General features: G+C 43.0%; 1 protein-coding gene and 1 pseudogene across 50 annotated transcripts in view; one reads left to right on the forward strand and one right to left on the reverse strand.

Annotated features, from left to right (window-relative positions):
* Nucleotides 1-463: 463 nt before the first annotated feature.
* R3hdm2 (R3H domain containing 2) overlaps nucleotides 464-21,362 on the forward strand; it is a 128,190-nt gene continuing 107,291 nt past the window's right edge. For 34 of the 50 annotated variants that reach the window (XR_015624228.1, XR_015624230.1, XR_015624231.1 and 31 more), the window contains exons 1-3: nucleotides 464-782; nucleotides 11,970-12,072; nucleotides 20,410-20,477. The gene's annotated coding sequence lies outside the window, so the exon portion shown is untranslated. The remainder of the gene's footprint in view (nucleotides 783-11,969; nucleotides 12,073-20,409; nucleotides 20,478-21,362) is intronic. The other 16 variants (XM_087557985.1, XM_087557977.1, XM_087557955.1 and 13 more) reach the window with 4 other exon arrangements.
* Eef1a1-ps12 (eukaryotic translation elongation factor 1 alpha 1, pseudogene 12) lies at nucleotides 15,653-16,180 on the reverse strand (annotated as a pseudogene).

The following is a 21,362-nucleotide window of genomic DNA, read 5'->3' on the forward strand; positions in this document are numbered from 1 at the left end:
CGCTGAAGCCTAGAGTGGCTCTGAGAGCGACCTCGGGACCCGCAGGCCTTCCGGGCCCCTGAGGGAACGCGGCGAGCGAGGCAGCGGCCACGCGCGGGAGCGCGCGCGCAGAGGGGAGGCGCGTTCTCAGAGGAGTCGAGGGAGCGCGCTGAGGGGGAGACGAGGGGCAAGGTGCGCCCTGAGGGGAGACGAGGAGAGCGGAGGGCGCTCCCTGAGAGGAGACGAGGGGAGCGCGCGCTCTGAGGGGGAGGCAGGAGCGCAGGGTGCGCGCCTTGGGGGAAGGCGCGCTCTGAGGGGAGGCAGAAGCGCAGGGTGCGCGCCGAGGGGGAAGGCGTGCTCTGAGGGGGAGGCAGGAGCGCAGGGCGCGCGCCGGGGAGGGAGCGCCCGCGGGCCCCGGGAGGCGCACACAGGAAGCAGGGACGCGAGCCGCGCAGGACGCGCTGACGACCACGCCGGACGTGGTGACGTAGCGCGCAGGCCGCAGCGGGGGGCGGACTCCGGGCCTTTCTTCCCCTTCTGCTTCTCCCCCTCCCCCCTTTTCTCCCTCTCCGGGTTTGGGCCCCTTCTCTCCCCCTCTCCCCCTCCTTCCCGAGCCCCCTTCCCCTCCCCCGCCCCGCTCCCCTGCCTCCCCGCCCCGGGCCCGGGGAGACCCCCTCCGAGGAGAGCCCGCCCCCAGAAGCGCGCCGCCGCCGCCGGCCGTCGGGGCCGAGCCGCAGCCGAGCGGCCGTGGGCCCGGGCGGCGGGCGGACACCGGGCACCCTCCCCGCGCTGGCCCCCGTGAGGTGAGGCCACCTCGGGCAGGGGGGCGGGCGGCGCGCGGGCAGGGGGCGTGGCGGCCGCGGGCGGGGTGCGGGCGGCGGGACGGGCCGCGGCGCCCGGGAAGGGTCGTGCCGCGGGAGCGCGCGGAGCGGGGGCCGCGGGCCTCCGGGAGGTGGCGGTGCCACCTGTGACGGAGCGAGGGTCCGGGCGGTGCGGCGGCTCTGGCTGCGCCGGAGGGCAGCGGCGCGGAGCACTTGTCCTTGTCGGTTTGCTGCGGAGCCTGTGTTGGAGGATTGGAGTTCGTAGCTGGACGGAGCTTTGAGTTGTCACATGCGGGCAGATGTTCTGGAGCTCCAAGAAGTTGGGCCTGTGCTAAGCTCAAACTCGTGCTTTCTCCGAGGGCTAAACAGCCTTCGACGTTTGTCACCATTAGCCTAGTGACCGCAGAGAATAGTAACTTGTTTTTTCATAATTGAGGAATGACCCAATCACACACTCAGAATCTGTATTAAAACCGAGTGAAGGAATAGCCTTTTATCCCCCCGCTCCCCGCCCCCCAAAAGGACTCAAGTCGCAGCCCTAGCTGATGTGTGTAGGCATCTTTTTAAGGCTCTGGGGATGTGACAAGTACCACTTATCATTACAGACTCCTAACATTGTATTTTCAGATAGTTAAATCGACAGGTCAGTCATTTGCAGCCTCTCTTCCAAATGCATTTTTTTCCTCTCTTCAGTAAAGCCCTTACCCCACAAGACTCAGGCATTAAGATAAAAGTTGAAGTAGATGTGGAAACTAGTTTATTTCATTTCACTTATTAGATGCATTTTTTCCCCCAATAGCTAATTTCCACAGTGACTTCTAGAACAGAGAACCTTGCCGATGAAATGTCAGCAAAAATTAAACTTTTTTTTTTTTTTTTTTTGGTTCTTTTTTTTCGGAGCTGGGGACCGAACCCAGGGCCTTGCGCTTCCTAGGCAAGCGCTCTACCACTGAGCTAAATCCCCAACCCCAAAATTAAACTTTTTAAGAGTTGCAATTCCAGCCTGGTGGTCGTGGTGCACTCCTTTAATCCTAGTGGTAGAGGCAGGAGGAACTCTGGGTTTGAGGCCAACATGGTCTACCAAGCGAGTTCCAGGCCAGCCAGGAATCACAGTACCAGGGATCCTGAGTTTGAGGCCAACCAGGAGTATAGTATAGAGCTCAAGGTTAACTTGGATTCTGAAATAGTATCCTGTCTCAAAAATAACAACAGCAAAATGAATAAATAAGTACATATATGTGATAAAAACAATATGCCTTGGGCTCAGATTATAGCTGAGTTGGCAGAGTGCTTACCCCAGAAGTTTAAGATCTTCCTCCACAGATAGAATTTGAGGACAGCCTGCAATACAAGAGACCCTGTCTCAAAAAAAAAAAAAAAAAAAAAAACAACAATAACAAAAACAAAACAGTAATTTTTTCAATGGAAGGGAATCTGAAGAGAGGATGGCTTCTTGATTTAGAGTTAACCTAGTTCTCCTAGTCTTCGTTAAATTAATAAATTTGAGAGAGTCTCTAGCCTAAGCTGGTCTCAAACTCACAGCAGTCTTCCTGTCTCAATATCTTAAGCTCTGGGATTACGTGTGTGCCCTGCTGAAACACACATGCCTTGCTGAAAACTGAATCTTTATATTTGCCTGCAACACCAGTTTCCCCGAAAGTGTACACTGACCTGGTTATTGTTAGAACACTCTAGCACACTTTTGTCCAGAGACTGCACTTGCTTTGTGTTCTTGGATCATTTTGCATATCCTGACTTCTCACCTCTCTTAGGGTTCACCAAGGGGCCCTAACTTGACATTTCCTTAGCTATCTACATTCCAAAGGGTTTGTGTGATCCCTACTAGTTTTTCTGCCGATCTCTTGTCACCTGGCCTCTTTCTTTGAACTTTAGTCTTTTCAGTAAAACACTTCTGAAGGACAGGTTTTTTTGTTTTTTTTTTTGCTAATTGCCATGTCCTTATCACTTGGGGCACATTTGACATGCATCAGCACAGATTGAGTGTTTACTGATTGACTAGGTAAGATGGCCTGCTGGTGCCCAGTCTGCCCAGGAACTCTTAGGCTCCATTTAGCCTCCTAAACAGCTGGGGTTATAGGCAAGGACTATTCCACCTGGCTGCATTCTTGAGCTCTTTCCTTGTGAACTTCTGGTAGGATTTTGTAAGGAATTCAGGGGAAGATGGTATCACCCTCCCCACCCTCGTCACTTCTTGGGATATTTCCAAGGGTAAAAGAGAAGGGAATGGAAGACCTTTTGTGTGGTTAGTCCTTTTCTTCTTCTTTTTTTTTAAAACAGATTTATTTGATTTTATATGCATGTATTTGTGCCACGATATGCCCCATGCCCACAGAGGCCACGAGGACATAGGATCACCTGGAACCAAAGTTGAGGCAGTTATGAGTTGTCATCTGGGTGCTGAGAACCAAACCCAGTCCTCTTCGAGCAGCAGCAAGTGCTCTTACTGTCTCAAGGCTGCGTGCATGGTCTTAGATCTCCTGTGAGATTCATTCACAGCATGCTGAGATTTCGTGCGTGCTGCCTCAGTGTCAGCAAGCATGCTGGTCTCATGAGTATTCAGTAGGTGGAAGGTGATGCTCCTCTGTCTGTAGTTTAAAACTATAAAAGTGGGGGTTGGGGATTTAGCTCAGTGGTAGAGCGCTTGCCTAGCAAGCACAAGGCACTGGGTTCCGTCCCCAGCTCCTAAAAAAAGAAAAGAAAAAAAAAGATAAATAAAACTATAAAAGTAGCTTCCTTTAACAGTGGAGGATTTGGTCTTAGAGAACACTTGATCCCCCACCCCATCATTAACTTTGAGAATAGAAGAAGCAGGATCTCTAAGTCCTTTGGGGTATGCCTCAGTTTTTTCTTTTACTTCTTGGCTACCTTCACTGACCTGACTGGAGTGACCTGGGTGAGATTTCTCTCTGGCTGTCTTGGCTGCTCTTCAGGAAGACAAAGGGTGAGGCATATTCTACACAGCACTTTGTAGGAATGTGGTAGCAAAGGTTTTGGCTTAAATGTTTGTCAGGACATTGAAAGCTGCTCTGCCCATGAGAGAGAATTGGGGCTTTCGTAAGCATTTGACTAGATCTGGTTCTGGTATTAATGTACAAGAAATAGTATGTTAGGAAAGACCTGCTGGCATGTGTCTAACACTTGTGAGATAGAGGTGCGAAATCAGGGTTCAGAGTTAACCTTTGCTTAGTGAGTCCTGGTTCAATGTGGGCTGTTTAACAGGCTGACACCGTGTGTGTGTGTGTGTGTGTGTGTGTGTGTGTGTGTGTGTGTGTGTGTATTTATGCATGTGCATAGGGGTAGTGGTGGGAGGCTTCAGATCCTCCTGGAGTTAGAGCTGTCAGCAATTATGAGCTGCCCAGCATGAGTGTATAGATACTCAGGTTTTTATAAGATCAGCACATGCTCCTAACCACCTAGGCATGGCTTCAGCCCCCCACCCTGTTCTGTTTTGTCTTGGTTTTGTCTTGTGAGTGTCACTGTGTAGCCCTGGCTGTCCTGGAACTCCCCAAGACCCTCCTTCCTCTGGCTCTCTTAGTGCTGTGGTAACAGGTGTGAACCACTGGCCTTGCCTGTTAGTCTTCTTATTTTTAAATAAATAATCTCTAATAACTTAGGCAAATTGGTAACAGTGCCTACCAAACTTCTGCTTCCCCCTTTTAGCTGTGTTCACAACAGTATTTCCAGTAAGTTTTCTTCAGCTTCAGAGACACTTAAGCCTTTCTGTGACTGACGTAGATGAAGGCAATGGCAATGCTTCTGTACAGTTAGCTTCAGAATGAGGGTAGTGCTTACTATGCCAGGTCTCCTCATGAGACATACGGACGATTTGGAGGAAAAATGTAGACTAAAAAAAGGATTCTCCAACTTAATATATTTTTATATGTATGTATGTATGCATGCATGTATGCATGTATACACAGAGGGAATGAATACAAATGGTGGCACATTTGCCATGCCTGTGTGCACATTAGAGAACAACTTTCTTTGGAGTTGGCTCTCTCCTTGCACCTTAAATATTTCCAGGGGTGGATCTCAGCTGTCAACCAAGTGCCTGTGCCTCCTGAGCCATCTCACTGGTTCAGGAAAAGGTAGATTTATTTTCTTCTTGGAGGAAACGTGTCATGTTTTGGTTCTGTGTTCCCAGTATGCCTAAAGGAGAGAATTTTGTAAAACTATCTAATTTTCTTTAAAGTTTTACTTTTTGAGGCAGTTCTCAACTATGTTGCCCTAGTTGACCTGATACAATGTAGTCTAGGCTGGCCTGGAATTGCCACCAGAGTGCTGAAGTTAAAGTCATGAACCATCATCCCTGGCCAAATATTTGATTTCATTTAAAAATACGTGTGTGTGTGTGTGTGTGTGTGTGTGTGTGTGTGTGTGTGTGTGTGTGCGCGCGCACGCACGCTAATGTGCAAGTACCTGTGGAGACTAGGAGAGTGTATTTAATACCCTGGAATTGGAGTTGCCCAAGGTTGTGAGTGCTGGGAACTCAGGTTGTCAGGCTTTTCAGCAAGCCCTTTACCCTTTGGCTGTCGAGCCCTTCTTGTGCCACTTTTTGCAGATGAGTTAAGGCAAGCATGAGGGCAGATGCATGTCTCACAGTATCCGAGCATCGGGCCGAGCACAACATAGAAAAAAGTTTGAACCTATCCTGGGTGGGCTCCAGTGTTGTGTTCCTGTCTCAAAAAACCAAAAGAGAAAGGAGAGTGAGTCTGTGAAGAATTTTGTCCTTCCATGGAATGTGTTGTCAACATAGAAGGAAAAATAACCAGACTCATGGCTTCAAGATGTGCACATGAATCCAGTTGGTGGTTCTAATTTTAGACCTTCCTATCCAGTGGCTGAGTATTTTCCTTGAGCTGGATCTTTCTCATCCTCTGTAGAAAACGTTCCTTCCACTAGATGATAGTCAGTTGAATGGACTGGTTGCAGTTTGAGTAGCAGAGAACTTGCCCTGTCTCTCTCTGTTGAAGGTACTCTGCCCATTCCTTCTATTGTTTGTGACTTTATTTTTACAAGCAAATATGAAATTTTCCTAATTTGGTCTTTTGAGATTCCTTGGCATATTTCCTCTTATGCTTAAAGAAAATCAGATGATGTTGAAATCTGCTAATTATGGAAATAGTAATGTAACGCACATTTATTTGTTTTGAAAAAGTCTCTCTGTACAGCCAAACTAGCCCTGGTCCTTTTTCCTCAGCTTCCTGGGTGCTAGGATTGTTAGGCTTGTGTGCCACCGCATCTGGCTAGTGCTAATATAATACGCACAATAAGCTGGTTTGGTGTGCCACTTTGGGTATATTGATATATTTCATGTCATATATAATTTTTTCTGCAGTTCATTATTATTTACTACATATTATTTTATTGTATGTATATGGTGTATGTGATAATAGATGTACGCCGTGGTTGTGTGTGGAGGCTAGTTAGAGAAAAACTGGGGAATTGGTTAGTAATCCTCTTTTATGTGGGTTCTGGAAACTCAACTAAGACTGTCAAATGCATTTATTACTAAGTCATCTTGCTGGTCTCCATTATTATTACATTTGAGACAGTGTATCCTATAGCCCAGACAAACTTCAAATTTGCTATGTAGTCAGGGATAACCTTCAACCTGCATCTACTTCTCAAGTACTGATGTTATGGCCATGTGCTACTATGCCCATTTCCATGTTCTCCCTCTCCCACTCCCTCTCCCTGTTAATTTTTTTCTTAATGTGATTCTTGACCTTGAACTCAGGCCTTCAAGCTTGCTAATCAAGTACTCTGCCAACTTACCTGAAATGTATTGTTAGTAACAATCAAAGCCTGTATTTCACAATCTGCAAAGCACTTATGTCTGTTCCAAAATCTGGGTTAGGGCAAGCAAGTGAGCTCACTAGGTAAAGGCACTTGCCTCTGTTACTCTAGCGTGGAGACCTGAGTTTGATTCCTAATGGTAAAGAAAGATGACTCTAAGGCCCTGTGTGTCCATCCTTCTCCTCCCCACAGACTGTTAAAAAACAAAACAAAATCAGGAACCAAAACTCCATGAATGTTAATGTCATATTACTGTTTATGCTAAAAAGAGTAAGTTTGGGGCCTTTAATACCATGTCTTTAATACAGTTGGGAGACAGAGGCAGTAAGATGTCTGTGATTTCAAGGCCAGCCTGGTCTACAGAGTGAATTCTAGGCCAGCCAGAGCCACACAATGAGACCCAGTTTAAAAACAAAACAAAAAGGAGTTCAGTTTTTCAAGCATGCAGTTCATATGGTGCTTGTAATGATTTGTGCAGAGTTTTTGCATAAGTGCATCAGTGTTGCCTCCAGTAATCCTTGGTGCCTGGAAGGGTGGTTCAGACTTAAGGAAGCTTTCACAAAAAGGAGGAGAGTAATTGAGAGGGAGCCTCAATACAAATTCAGTGCTGGTACGATGTAGCCCAGGCTGACCTCAGACTTACAGGAATATGCCTGCTGCAGCTTGCTAACACCATCTTTTCAAATTACCTCATTTAATTTCTTGTCTGTAATCTTACTTACACTGACACCCTATTACCTATGAGAGAACTGGTATCTTACATATTTTACTAACTGCTATATCCCTTATGTCCAAAATTGTCTTCATATACACTGACTAGATACATATGTGCATGAATGAATGAAGGAATGCACACAGGCTTGCAATTTGACTTTTTTTTTAAAGATTTATTTATGTATATGGATGTGTCTTGTCTGCATGTACATCTGTGTACTAGAAGAGGGCATCAGCTCTCATTACAGATGGTTGTAAGCCACTATGTGGATGCTGGGAATTGAACTCAGGACCTCTGGAAGAGCAGCCAGTACTTTTAACTGCTGAGCTATCTCTCCAGCAATTTGAGTCTTACTGAGTAGATTTGAATTTTGGCTTGGTATATAGCCAGTAATTTGTATTTTAGCAAAATTCCACGTGGTTCTGATGTCTCTGGTTAGTTGTCTTAGATGACATTTCACAAACAGCACCATTCGGTGTGACAGTCCCACCGCTCTGATGACTTTACTTAGCAACTGTTATGATAAGCTGTTATTTTGTGTTTTTGCTTCAGTTCTGGACCAATCAACCTGAGCTTTAGGCTCATTTACTTCCTGGTATTTTGAGTGTCTCTATTAGACTCTCACCTAGCACCTCAGAGTGCACCATGACCAAAGCAAAAATACTTTGAAGAAACCAGGGGTGTAGCTCACTTGGGTAGAGCCCTGGGGAAGTATTGGTTTGACTCCTGAGTCATGCAAACAAAACAGACATTAAAAATAGAGTAATAATTTTTGCTAGGTGGTGGTGTGGCACATGCTTTTAATCCCAGCACTTGGGAGGTGGATATAAAAATATAAAACATTTTAAAAAAATCATTGACTTTTGTGATTGGGCACATTGTTTATTTGATAGAGCTTGGCATGTTTGAGGTCTGGCATTCTGTCCCAGTCACCACAGGGGGAAAGAAATCAAGATTTTTGCTCCCAAGGCAGGTTAGGTGTGTTTCTGGTAGTGGCATGTTGGAAGATTTTGAGGAAAGAGCAAAGGTAGTTCTGAAGCTTTCCCCATGATTTCATTTGCTCTTCAAACATGTCAGCTCCAGTTGTCTGTAACGGGGAGGATTTATTGGTTTAGGCCTCCTATAAAATGATCTAAATTTCTGCTTGTTTAAGACTGGTTCTTAGTGTGTAGGCATGGGTGACCTGGATAGAACCCTCTATATAGACCAGGATGGTTTACTCCTCCTCAATGCTAGGATTAAAGACATGCACCCCCTTTCTGGCCCTCAGCTAGATTTTTGTTGTTGTTATTGTTTAAAGGCACATCTTTTTTCTTCTAGAAATTAAGAAGCATTCTTCATAAGCTGGGCACCTTGGCACACACCTGTGGCTCCCACAGTTTAGGATTTAAGACCAGCTTGAGCCACAGATTGAGATTCTTGTTTTGGAATGAAGCAAGGAAGGGAGGGGAATAGAAAGGGAAAGGTGGGGGTCGTTTTATTTTTATTTTAAAAATTTCTTTCTTCCCTCCCTCCCTTCTTTCCTTCTTCCCTTCTTTCTTCATTTCTTTCTTTGGGGAGGGGGAGGGCGAGGGTTGGGGAGTGGGGGGGTCAGGATATATATATATATAAAAAAAAGTAACCCTGGCTGTTCTGGAACTCTCAATTTAAACCAGGCTGACTTTGAACTAACAGAAATTTTCTGCCTCTGCCTTTCATGTGCTAGGATTAAAGGTGTACAACACCATGCCTGACCTAATTGGTTTTTTTTTTTCCTGACAGCTTCTTGTAGCCCAGGCTGTTGTGGAACTTGATAGTGGCTGAGGATGACCTTGAATTCTAGATTCTCTTGCCTTTCTGTCATTGGAGTTGTGGGATTATAGGCACATGGTACCACCATTTCTTTTCTGTAGTGCAGAACAGCAACCTGGGCTACTAAATGAAATAACCAGATATGGTGGCTTACATAGTGAAATTCTATGGCAGAGGGGGACAAATATGAATAAGTAGGAGCTAGCACCATAGCTTAGTCAGTAAAGAGTTTACCTAAAATACTGTAATGCTACTTCTCATTTATTCATATTCTCTCTCTCGAGACTTTCACTGTGTAAGTCACCCTACTGGCTATTTTAAGATTTATGATTCTTATTTCCTAATAACCTTTTGTTGTTGTTTTGAGATAGGGTTTCATATAGTAGCCCAGATTGCCCTCAGCTTTACAATGTAATGGAGGATGACAGTGAACTCCTAATTCTCTTGCCTCTACCTCCCAATTGCCGGAATAGCCAGTACCTTTACCCAGTGTCCTCCGCATCCATTGATAAGTCTTACTGAAACTTTTATTAAGTTAGTGATTACAAAATGTTGATTTTCAGATTGTTTCATTCCTTTTACACTTACTAGCAAGAATTGTTTTATAGAATAACCTTCTCTGTTTTGTTTTGGTGAGCACTATAAAGTTGATATTTTACTTTTCTTTTTCTTACTCTGTGTGTAGTAAATTTATGTGTATACAAGTGTATATAAGAGAGACTGTGCCTAAAAAGATAGCCAGGGCCAATGGCTTCGCACCCAGGGTTGTTCTCTCGGCCTCCATACACATATGCACACACGTGTGTAACTCTACTGACCACACACATACACACACACACACACATGAGTGTATGCAGACACTTTACTTCCTTCCCAAATTCAATACTTTATAGTCACTAGTTGTCAATATGAAAAGTACTAACAGTATTGACTATTAAAAATAACAACATTTGGAGCTGAAGAGATGGCTTATGAGTTAAGAATGAATATTGTGGGGCTGGTGAAATGGCTTAATGGCTAAGAGCTCTTGCAGTGGACCCATATTCAATTCCCAGCACCCACACAGCAGCTTACAACTGTCTGTAACTTCAGTTCCAGAAGATCTGGCACCTTCACATAACTGCAGGCAGAACACCAATACACATAAAAATAAATCTTTTTTTTTTAAAAGGATGAGAATGTTTAAATTTTCTCAGTTTGGTTAATGGGAGCCTCATTGGTTTCTCTGTCCTCTCGGCAGATCAACTTCAGGCTCTCAGCACCTCCCACATGTTTGCAGCAATCTTTGTATTTCACCTGCCCCGGCTCGGGCTTAGTTACTTCTGAAAGAGTCCTCATCCTTTAGTGGGCAATAGTTCTTCGAAGGGAGATTACTTCTTTTCCTTTTTAATTATAAAAGCTGTGGCTCTATAGCGCTGGCTGTTTATTTACTTACTTCACTTACATTGGTGTTTTGTCTGTATGTACATCTGTGTGAGGATGTCAGGTCCCTTGGAACTGGAGATACAGACAGTTGTGAGCCACTGTGTGGATGCTGGGGATTGAATCTGGGTCCTCTGGAAGAGTAGTCAGTGCTCTTAACTACTGAGCCATCCCTCCACCCCCTACTTCTTATTCTTAACTGCCATCTATTCTTGCTATTTGATAAGCCTTGAGTGTGCGTGTATCTCAGAACTGTGTATGTTCCCGGATGTACTTAGGTAATACATATGTAAACTAAATCCCTTCATCAGAGGAGCAGTGCTGATGACTTTCTTGGGGATGAGCTATATAGGGAAGAGGGCTGGCCTGGTAGCATTTTCTCATAAGTGACTTTTGGCTGTAGTGTTTTGTCACAGCAACAGAAAATAAGCAGTACTTCTGTTTTGGTGCTGACATATAAAGGCACACAGAAAGTACCATGTCCCTACTCTTGGGTTTTTTTTTGTTTTTTTTTTGTTTTTTTTTTTTTTGAGGCAGAGGCTGTCCTGAACTCTCCTTATAGATCAGGCTGGCCTTTAACTCAGAGAGCTACCTGCCTCTGCCTAAGTGCTGGGATTAAAGGTGTGTACCGCCACCATCTGACTGTAGAGGCCATTTTCTTTCAGGTTTTATTTTAATTTTATGTGTGTGGGTGTGTTTCACCTATTTGCTTGTCTGTGCACCACTTGTGTGCCTGGTCCCTATGGAGATTAGAGAGTATATCAGATGCCCTGAAACTAGAGCTATAGATGGTGATAAGCTGCCAAGTGAGGGCTAGGAATCAAATCTGGATCCTCTGGGAGAGCAGCCAGTGCTCTTGGCATCTGAGCCATCTTTCCAGCCCCCTTTTAAGTTTCCCTTTGAGCAGACTCATCTAGTATGGTGGCCTTGAACTTCTGATCTTCCTGCCTCAGCTTCCCAAGTACTGGAATTTTCGCATGAGCCATACCTGGTTCAGATAGTATTTCAGTTAACACAATTACTAACCTATCAGTTGCACATATTTCTTCCTTTTATATGGTTGGGTGCTCAAGATTACTAAAGAAATAGCTGCCTGGCAACATAAAAGCACAGATATTAAAGTGAATTACATATCTTCCAACTGTTTCTATTGCTTCGCTAAGTTTAGAACCATATAGAACTGTTGTAGAATTAAAATCCCTGGGGATTTTATAGTTAATAGACAGTATTCAGCTTTTCAGAGTAAGGAAGAATATATCTAGCTTAATTTTTTTTTTTTGGTACTGTCACCCACACCATGTAATTAAAACACAGAAACCAGTAAAAAGTCAGAACTGTTCTGAGGATTTTATTTCACTGCCATGCTGAAAGCTTTTTAGAGCCTGGGTTTAAAGTAGTGAAAGATTCGTTTTCTTCCTCAGGTGAATTGCCAAAGGCGACCCCTGTCTCTCAACAGTATACCTGGTACAGTTCCTAATAGTCCACTGGATGGAGGAGTCAGCAGCGTATCTGTGCTAGAATCAGGTGAGGATAACACTGGGGACCTTACGGCCGACATTCATGATGCTTGAATTGTTTTCTGAGTTCAGCCTAGAGTTAATAATTTGAGCAGAAAATAATCTATGTACCTGTATGGAACATCAACATAAGAAAAGGCAGATTTAAGGAGTGAGTACTTTGAGTACATAATTTAGGTTAAATATAATTTAAAATAGAATACACTTTTACAGTAGATATGCTTAATACATCATTTGGTGGCAGGGAAAGTAATGCCGTTACTGCATAGTAAGATACTCTGGGGATGTTTGAAAGTGCAAAACATCGTAGATTAAGGAGAAAAATTAATGTAAATAGAATGTTGTATTACTGAGATCCTAAATTTATCACATGCTAAAAGTAAAAAAATAAATAAAATAAGGCTACTTTTTACTCTTTTAAAAGTTGTTATGGGAATGGAGAGAGATGGTTCAATGATTGAGATCTGGTTGCTTTTCCAGAGGACCCAAGTTTAATTCCCAGCACCCACACTGTAGTTCATAAATGTCTGTAACAACTTCACACAGACAGACATACATGCAGGTAAAACACCAGTACACATAAAATAAAAATAAGTTATTTTTTAAAAACTTATTATAGAGTTTGAATAACTATTCCAGCAGTTAAGAGCACAGAAGACCCAGGTTTGATTTCTAGTACTCACGTAGTTGCTCATGAAGGTCTATAACTCCAGTTCCAGTGGTTCTGACTCCCTCTTCTGGCCCCTGAAGATAGTAGTGCATGGATATGGTGCACAGACACAAATGTAGGTAAAACATGTATATATGAAAAAGAATAATTATTTTGGAGGAAAAAGCTGAAGTCCATATAGAAAACAAACCAAAAACCTATTATGAACAGTCAGGAACTTTTGCTTATATGCATTATATTTATCTATCTATGTATCTATGTATGTATGTATGTATGTATCTATCTATCTCTTTCATTAATTAATTAATTTTTACACTCCAGATTTTAGTCCCTCCCTCCCTTCCTCCCTCCTCCCCTCCCTCCCTCCTTCCTTCCTTCCTTCATGAGATTTGTTGTACTTATATGTGTCTGTATGTGTGCATGAACACATGTAGGAACTTGGGTAGGCCAGAAGAGGGTGCTAGCTTCTCTGGAGTTGGCGTATGTGCTGTTGTGCGCTCCTGATGTGGATGCTGAACAGCAAACTTGCATCCTCTGCAAGAGCAACAAGCACTCTTTTTTTTTTTTTTTTTTTTTTTGGTTCTTTTTTTCGGAGCTGGGGACCGAACCCAGGGCCTTGCACTTCCTAGGTAAGCGCTCTACCACTGAGCTAAATCCCCAGCCCCAGCAAGCACTCTTAATAGCTGAACAACTTCTCCAACTCCCCTCTCCTCTATTTACTTTTTGAATTTTGTTTTTATTGTTTTCCACCTTATTTTCTGAGACGAGATAGGGCTCGCTGTTTGAGCTAGGTTGACTGGCCAGCTGGTACCTAGTGTCCGCCTGCCTCTGCCTTGTTGGCTCCAGCAATGAGGCTACAGTGCTCCATGCTTATGTAGCTGTTGGGAATCTGAACTTACGTCCTCATGCCTCATGCTCGTGTAGTGGGTGTTTACCCCCCAAACTACCTCCAATTCCTATCCTTATTTCCAAAATAATAAAAAAACAACTTTCAACACAATTGACTGAGAAAGGGGGGCATTATTTTTTTTTTTCTTTTTCTTTTTTTCGGAGCTGGGGACCGAACCCAGGGCCTTGCGTTTGCTAGGCAAGCGCTCTACCACTGAGCTAAATCCCCAACCCCGGGGGGCATTATTTTATTTAACTTATTTTTTTAGCACTAAGAATCGAACTTAGGGCTTTAACTATACTAGGGAAACACTATAACTGATATATATTCCTAGCCTTGTTTTAAAATTTTGCAAATCTATGACATCTAACTTAATAGATGACAGTTGGGGCTGGAGAGATGGCTCAGTGGTTAAGAGCACTGACTGCTCTTCCAGAGGTCCTGGGTTCAATTCCCAGCAACCACATGGTGGCTCACAACCATCTGTAATGGGATCTGATGCCCTCTTCTGGTGTGTCTGAAGACAGCGACAGTGTACTTATATATAATAAATAAATAAATCTTTAAAAAAAATAGATGACAGTTGGATTCTTTTGTTACTGTCTACATTCAGTCTGCTATGATGCCTTATTTTGGTATGAAGGAAATCTAGTTTCAAAGACATATAGTTGGAGGAAGTCATAGTATTTTAATATCCCCTTCATTAATTAGCAATATTCTTCTTTGATCCTGTACCCACAATCAAGTGGATGAATGGTAGTTTTCTTCTTTTTTCCCTTCAGTCTTCACCCTCCCTTCTTCCGTTCTTTCCTTCTATTTTTTTGAGAGACAGGTTCTCCTGTTGGCCTTAGACTTGTGTAGCTCTCACTTAAAATCTTTCTGCTTTGGCCTTGAGTTGGGTAATGGTATATGCCTGAGGTTACATTGTTGGGTCTGAGGGCATTAGTGGAGTTTGGTCTTGATGACATTGAGATTTATTGTACATCTGGGGTTGTAGTTCTGCAGGTACAAGGCTCTGCCGTATTCAGTCTAGGCACTATAGTTAGCCATCTAGTAGATGAATTAACTAGGAATATTCTAATATTTGCCATGTAGACCAGGCTGGTCTCAGAGTCACAGAGATCCGCCTGCCTCTGCTGCCTAGGTGCTAGGATTAGAAGTGGGCATCAGCACAGCTGGCCCAAGTTGACAGTACTGATTCACTTAATGATTCAGACCTTCCAAATGTTTGACCCAGTTCATATGTATGTATATGTGGAGTGGAAGTGTTTGTGTGAGTGTGTATGTATGGAGTAGAGGTATTTTATACTTACTCTTCTGCCAAGTAGAACATTAAAAAGATCTGAGTGTGAGCTGGAACGATGGGTCGGGGTTAACTAAGAGCACTTGTTCTTGCAGAAGACTTGGATTTGATTCCCTGTACCCACATATGTTTACAACTGTGCCATGGGGCTCAACAGCCTCTTCTGATTTTTACAAGCACCAGGCATGCACATTCACAGACTTACACATAAGCAGAATATGCATACATTAAATAAACAAGCAAAAAAATAAACAGTGTTTTTTAAAGAAAGGCATGGACATGTTTGATGTGATGGTTTATGCCTGTAATCACACTGCTTCAGAGGCTGAGGCAGGAGGATTGCTGTGTGTTCCAGGCTAGCTTGGACACTGTTTCAAGTAATCAGAGTGGGGAAAAGACATGAACTGAGGGAAAAGAAATTATAGTCAGCTTTTCTTTTCTTTTTTTTTTTCCTCATTAAACTTGTTTTAATGGTCTCAAAATTCTGTGACAGAGTTTTGGTCAAGTTGTTTCCATTAAAAAGTACTGATTTTGAAAACTAATAACTTAAAACTGCCACACACACAAAAAAAAATGGTCCACAAAACATTCTTTCCTTCTGAAGGTTTTACGATGCATTGTTATCATTAACAGTCTTTTACTATTAAACTTAAATGGCCAATTGAGACAAACGGTTCTGAGACCGTTCTTCCACCACTGATTAAGACTGGGGTGGCAGGGGTTAGGGATAATATTCATTTAGCCTTCTGAGCTTTCTGGGCAGACTTGGTGACTTTGCCAGCTCCTGCAGCCTTCTTGTCCACGGCTTTGATGACACCCACAGCAACTGTCTGCCTCATGTCGCAAACAGCAAAACGACCAAGTGGAGGGTAGTCAGAGAAGCTTTCAACACACATGGGCTTGCCAGGGACCATGTCAACAATGGCAGCATCACCAGATTTCAAGAATTTGGGGCCATCTTCCAGCTTCTTACCAGAACGACGATCGATCTTCTCTCTAAGCTCAGCAAACTAGCTTGCTACGTGGGCCATGTGACAATCCGGAACAGGGGCATAGCCAGCACTAATTTGGCCTGGATGGTTCAGGATAATCACCTGAGCAGTGAAGCCAGCTGCTTCCATTGGTAGGTCATTTTTGCTGTCACCGGCAACATTGCCACGTCTAACATCTTTGACAGACACGTTCTTTACGTTGAAGCCCACATTGTCCCCAGGCAGAGCTTCACTCAAAGCTTCATGGTGCATTTCCACAGATAGTCAGCTTTTCTTAAGTGTGAGTTCCACATTTGTGTGTTCAGCCAAATACAGTTAAAACACATTCAGGAAACAAGTCAGACACAGCAGTGCATCCCAGAACTTAGGAGGCTGCACTGGGTAGGGATCTCTGAGTTTGCCAACCTGATCTATATACCAAGTTCCAGACTAGATGAGATGATGACATGCTGTCTGCAAAAAAAAAGCCAAACAAACAAAAAACCAAATGCTGCAGGAAAACAACTGCAATTGTACCAAAAGTGTACAGAATTCCCCCTCGTTTGTGATCAGTACAGTACAACACCTATCCATGTAGTATTAAAAATGGTTGAAGTGTATAGGAACGCCAGGTGAAGTGGTACATGTCCCAGCATTTAGAAGACGGCATTTAAGAGAGTGGTGAAGCTAATCTGAGTTATATAACAAGACCCTGTGTCTCCCCCTCAGCCCCATAAGAAGTATAGACCTAAGAGCGTATGTAAATATTAGTCTGTTTATGGAAGGGGTCTGAGCAGTCTGAGGTTTTGGTATCCTCTATAAGAGTTGGAGGTGTTGATGTGGAGAATGGAGGGTACTGAGAAGCGACCATAAGATTATTAATTTTTACTTTCATTATTTATTGATATTTCCTTTTTTATAGTCTGTCGTGCTAGGAACTGATCTGAAACTCTTCCATATGCTATCAGGTGCTCTAATACTGAGCTATATCCCTATAGCAATCCTTGTTTACTTTTTATTTATTTATTTATTGTTTTTTTATTTTTTTTTTCGGAGCTGGGGACCGAACCCAGGGCCTTGCGCTTGGTAGGCGAGTGCTCTGCCACTGAGCTAAATCCCCAACCCTACTTTTTATTTTTTAGTAAGACTTTTTTGTTTTTGTTTTTTGTTTGTTTGTTTTGTTTTTCAAGGCAGGATTTTCTCTGTGTAGCCCTGTCTGTCATGTAACTCACTCACTCTGTAGACAGGCTGACCTTGAACTCACCAAGATCTGCCTGCCTCTGCCTCCCAAGTTGTTTAGGAAGGCCTTGAACTTGCTATTTTTCCTGCTATATCCCTCCAAGTAGTTGGGATTGCAAGCCTAACTTCATTGAAAACATTCTAAATTCAATTTCTGTCTTTTCTTTTTAATTATTGAAAGTGTAGAAGGATGACAGTATTACTGATATGTTTTATGAGACAAGGTCTCATGTAGCTCAGGCTAGTCTTGAGTTTATTATATGTAGATCAGGATTGCCTTGAGCTTTTGGTTTTCCTGCTTGCACCTCCACATCCCTAGTGCCACAGTTACAGATGCCCACCACCACACGAGGCTCCACACCAGGTTCGATGCCCGGGTTTGCTAGTGTGGAGTAGAGCCAGCCAGGGTTTGTGGCAAGGAAGCACCTTGCCCGCTGAGCTGCATTCCCACTTGTTATGTAGCCCAGGCTGGCCAATTATCCTCCTGCTTTCTACTGTGGCACTTGGGTTACAGGCTGTGCTGCCATGGCAGTTTAGTTTTGTTTGCAGTGCTCATGGGAAGCCTTGGGCCTTGCACGCTGTTTGGCGCTAAGCTACTTCCTCAGCTCTGCTGTTGCATTTTGATGAATGCTCCTGCTTTAGGCCGGTGAATGAACTAGCAAGTTTACCTATTGTTACTTCTGTCTATGTGAAAAAGGCAGATAAAGGTGGGCCTACAATCCTAGTGCCTGGGGAGATGGAAGTGGGAGGATGGCAAGATCAGGGCCACGGAGGACAACTTACTAAGAGCCTGTCTCAGCATAAAAATAGAAAGAGGACTAGTGAGCTCTCTTGGTGTGGGTATGCAGACATGGTTCAGCAATTAAGAACTTGTTCCTCTGTCCAGACACACATGGTGCCCGTACATACCCGCAGGCCAAACTCACATATACATAAAGTTTAATAAATAAATCTAAAGCCAAAATAGAGCGGTAAAGAGCTCCCATAGTATGCACAGGGCTTTAGACTTAGTCCCTAATGCTACCAAGACACAGTAAATGCAAATAACATCTTAGTGTTGTTATGAAACTGGTTTGATCTCTTAGGTCTCCTGAAACCTCATTTTTCAAACTGTTGTTCTAGATAGATCTGTTGTATATTCAGAGATACTAAGGTGAGAGAGGGAAAGACACAGTTTTATGTCATCTTTTTTTTTTTTTTTTTTTTTTTTTGAGACAGTGTTTCACTATGTAGCCCTGGCTGTCCTGGAACGCTCATTCTGCAGGCTGGCCTGGAACTCAGAGCTCTGCCTGTCTCTGCCTCCTGACTGCTGGGATTAAAGGTGTGTGCCACTTTGCTCTGCATAAAGCATAATTTTAAAGTTGACTTCACAAAATTTCTGAAACTCATGGTTTCAGAATGAGAAGAAAATATTAGGGTGAGAGCACAAAGCTCTTGCTCAGTAGCAAACAATCCCTTCTCTGGCCAGTGAGAAACCACTGAGTAATTTTAAAGAGATACAAGTGTGTATGATGGGGCATATCTGCAGAGATTATAGCCCAGCTATATTCTGCATGCACTTTCTTGGCTGTCTGGTGGTGAGGAGGCAGGCCAGTGGGAAGGGCTGTGGTTGAGCATTTCTTGGCCATGTAGGCATACAAGGTGAAGCTGCATGGAGCAGGGCCGGGGCTGTCGTGGCCTTCCTGAAGCAGTACTGACTGCAGCCACCTGTGTGTTGGCTGTGGGCTGCAACATAGCCACTGCTTCCACTGAGGCTGCCACAGCTCCCCTCCCCTCCCAGGTAATGCTGACAGACAGGCCAAACTTCAGGAATGCTCTAGACTCTCAGGCATGAGGCACAGGCCCATAATTCAAGCACTTGGAAGGTAAAGGTAGGAGGGTCATGAGTTTGAGGCCAGTTTGGTGTGTGTTTCAAAACCCACAAAATAATAAAAAACCAAACAGGAACAAGAGAAATGCTGTAACCTCTTGTGTGAATATCTTGAAAAGGTCGTCACCGTTAACTTCTAGTACCACAGATTAGTATCACCTGCTTTTAAGTTTCACACAAACAGAACCATTTATCCTGTTTTGTGTATTGTTTGTTTAACCTTATGTTTGAGATTAATAAATATATAAATAATAAGTATATAGCAGTGGTGTTTTATCATTGCTTTATAATAGTTCATTGCCTACTCATACCATATTTTTTCTATTTAGTTGTTTCTAGTTTAGATTATAATGAATAATATTACTAGGAATATTGTTGTACATGTTGTATAATATTCCTGTTATGTGAGACAAATTTATTTCCATGGCTATATATGCCTTGGACTATTGTTAGGTTAGTAAGTATTGCCAGTTTTCCAAAATGACTATATTAATTTATTCTTTATCAGTAAACCTATGAGTTCTGATTGAACTCTATCTTAAAAATCATATGTATTTTGAGATGGGGTCTTTCTAGGATGACAAGCATGCACCATCATGCTGTGTCACTCTCCATCCCTATTTTCTTCCTTTCTTAAAGTTATTGTTCGAATAAACATTTTGGGTCAACAGATGAAGGGTTTTTTTTCTGTGATTTCCTAGCATGGCCAGGGATTGATATTTTGACTTTGCCACTATTTCCCAAATTGCCATCATAATACCATACATCTCTTGATGCTGAAAAGATTGGTTTCTCCTTCAGGTAATTTTCATGTTGATTTTAAAATTCGTAATTATCAAAGTTGCCACTTCCTTCTCTTTTGGGCTCCCTTCTAACTTTTCCAGGGTTGATCATCATTTGCAGTTGCTAATGTGGGCCTGAAGTAACTTTCTTTTGGGGTGGTGTGGGCAAGTCTCCAATTAAAGACAGCAAAGGAAGGCTTCATAGCAGAAGAAGGAGTCTAGGCTGTCTTGAGCAGAAGTGTTTTCTATGAAGTGCACAGGAGGCTTGAGTAAGGCTAAGATGTCATTGACTTGCTGGTTTACCAGGAAGAATCAGCAAGAGTCCTAAGTGACTTGGCAGTGTCACCTTGCATGATGAACCCTTGCTCTGCGTTGATCTCTTATAGTAGCTGTCACAGTCCGTATTGTAGAGAAGGCTGAGACAGTGCTGAAGGTTCAGGTGACTTTTAGAGAAGTTCAGGACAAGGATCTAGGTTATAAGAAATAGAAGCAAAAGAAACTGGGAGGAGGTCTGAGAGATGCTGCTATGGGTCTCTACCTGCGTCTCTATTATCTGTGATAGTTTCAGTGTATTAATATTTAAAATTGCTTTTAACTTTTTTCTTTTCTTTTTTTTTGAGGTTAAACTTGTTTCCTAAGAGAGATGCCATACCAGCACTGGACTCATGGAGACTGAGCATTTATTCAGGTAATAATACTTAACATTTATGAGAAAGTTTTTATGTGGTAGGCCACAAATTGTTATATTGTCATTCACACCTAGTCATCTCAAAACCCTGTGAGGCTGCAAATTGTACTGTACCCATTTAATAGATGAAGAAGTTTAAATTCAAGAAGTATATTGAGGGCTGGAGAGATGGCTCAGGGGTTAAGAGCCCCGACTACTCTTCCAGAGGTCCTGAGTTCAATTCCCAGCAACCACATGGTGGCTCACAACCATCTGTGATGGGATTGGATGCCCTCTTCTGGTGTATCTGAAGACAGCTACAGTGTGCTTATATATAATAAATGAATAAATCTTTAAAAAAAAAAAGAAGTATATTGAATGAATTTAACTTAGTTTTTAAAAAAAGTCCTTTTGCAGGGTTGGGGATTTAGCTCAGTGGTAGAGTGCTTGCTAAGGCCCTGGGTTCGGTCCCCAGCTCCGAAAAAAAAAAAAAAAGAAAAAGAAAAGAGTCCTTTTGCTACTTCCCGGGAAGAGATGGAGATGATTTGGAGTAGATGAAGTTGTTGTTCCTACCAGTAAGTGCTGTGAGCAGATAGTGCTTTTCATTGAACTCCTGAGGTTTCTTGACATTCTCTACTAGTAAATGTGTCATACTTTAATTTCTTAAGAAAATTTTATTTTTTATATTTGTACATATGTTTGCCTGCTTGTATGTATATGTGTGCTATGGTCATGCTTGATGCCTTTTGAAGGCTAGAAGAAGGAATTGCTTTCCCTGAAACTGGAGTTAAAGAAAGATGACTGTGAGCCATGTAGGTGCTGGGAATTGAATCGAGGGTCTTCTGGAAGAGCAATCAGTGCTGTTAAGCACTGAGCTATCTTTGCAGCTTCTTAGCTGGTGTTCAT

The sequence above is a fragment of the Rattus norvegicus genome, chromosome 7 (assembly GCF_021556685.1).
Source record: "Rattus norvegicus strain SHRSP/BbbUtx chromosome 7, alternate assembly SHRSP_T2T, whole genome shotgun sequence".
NCBI classification, from domain to species: Eukaryota; Metazoa; Chordata; class Mammalia; order Rodentia; family Muridae; genus Rattus; species Rattus norvegicus.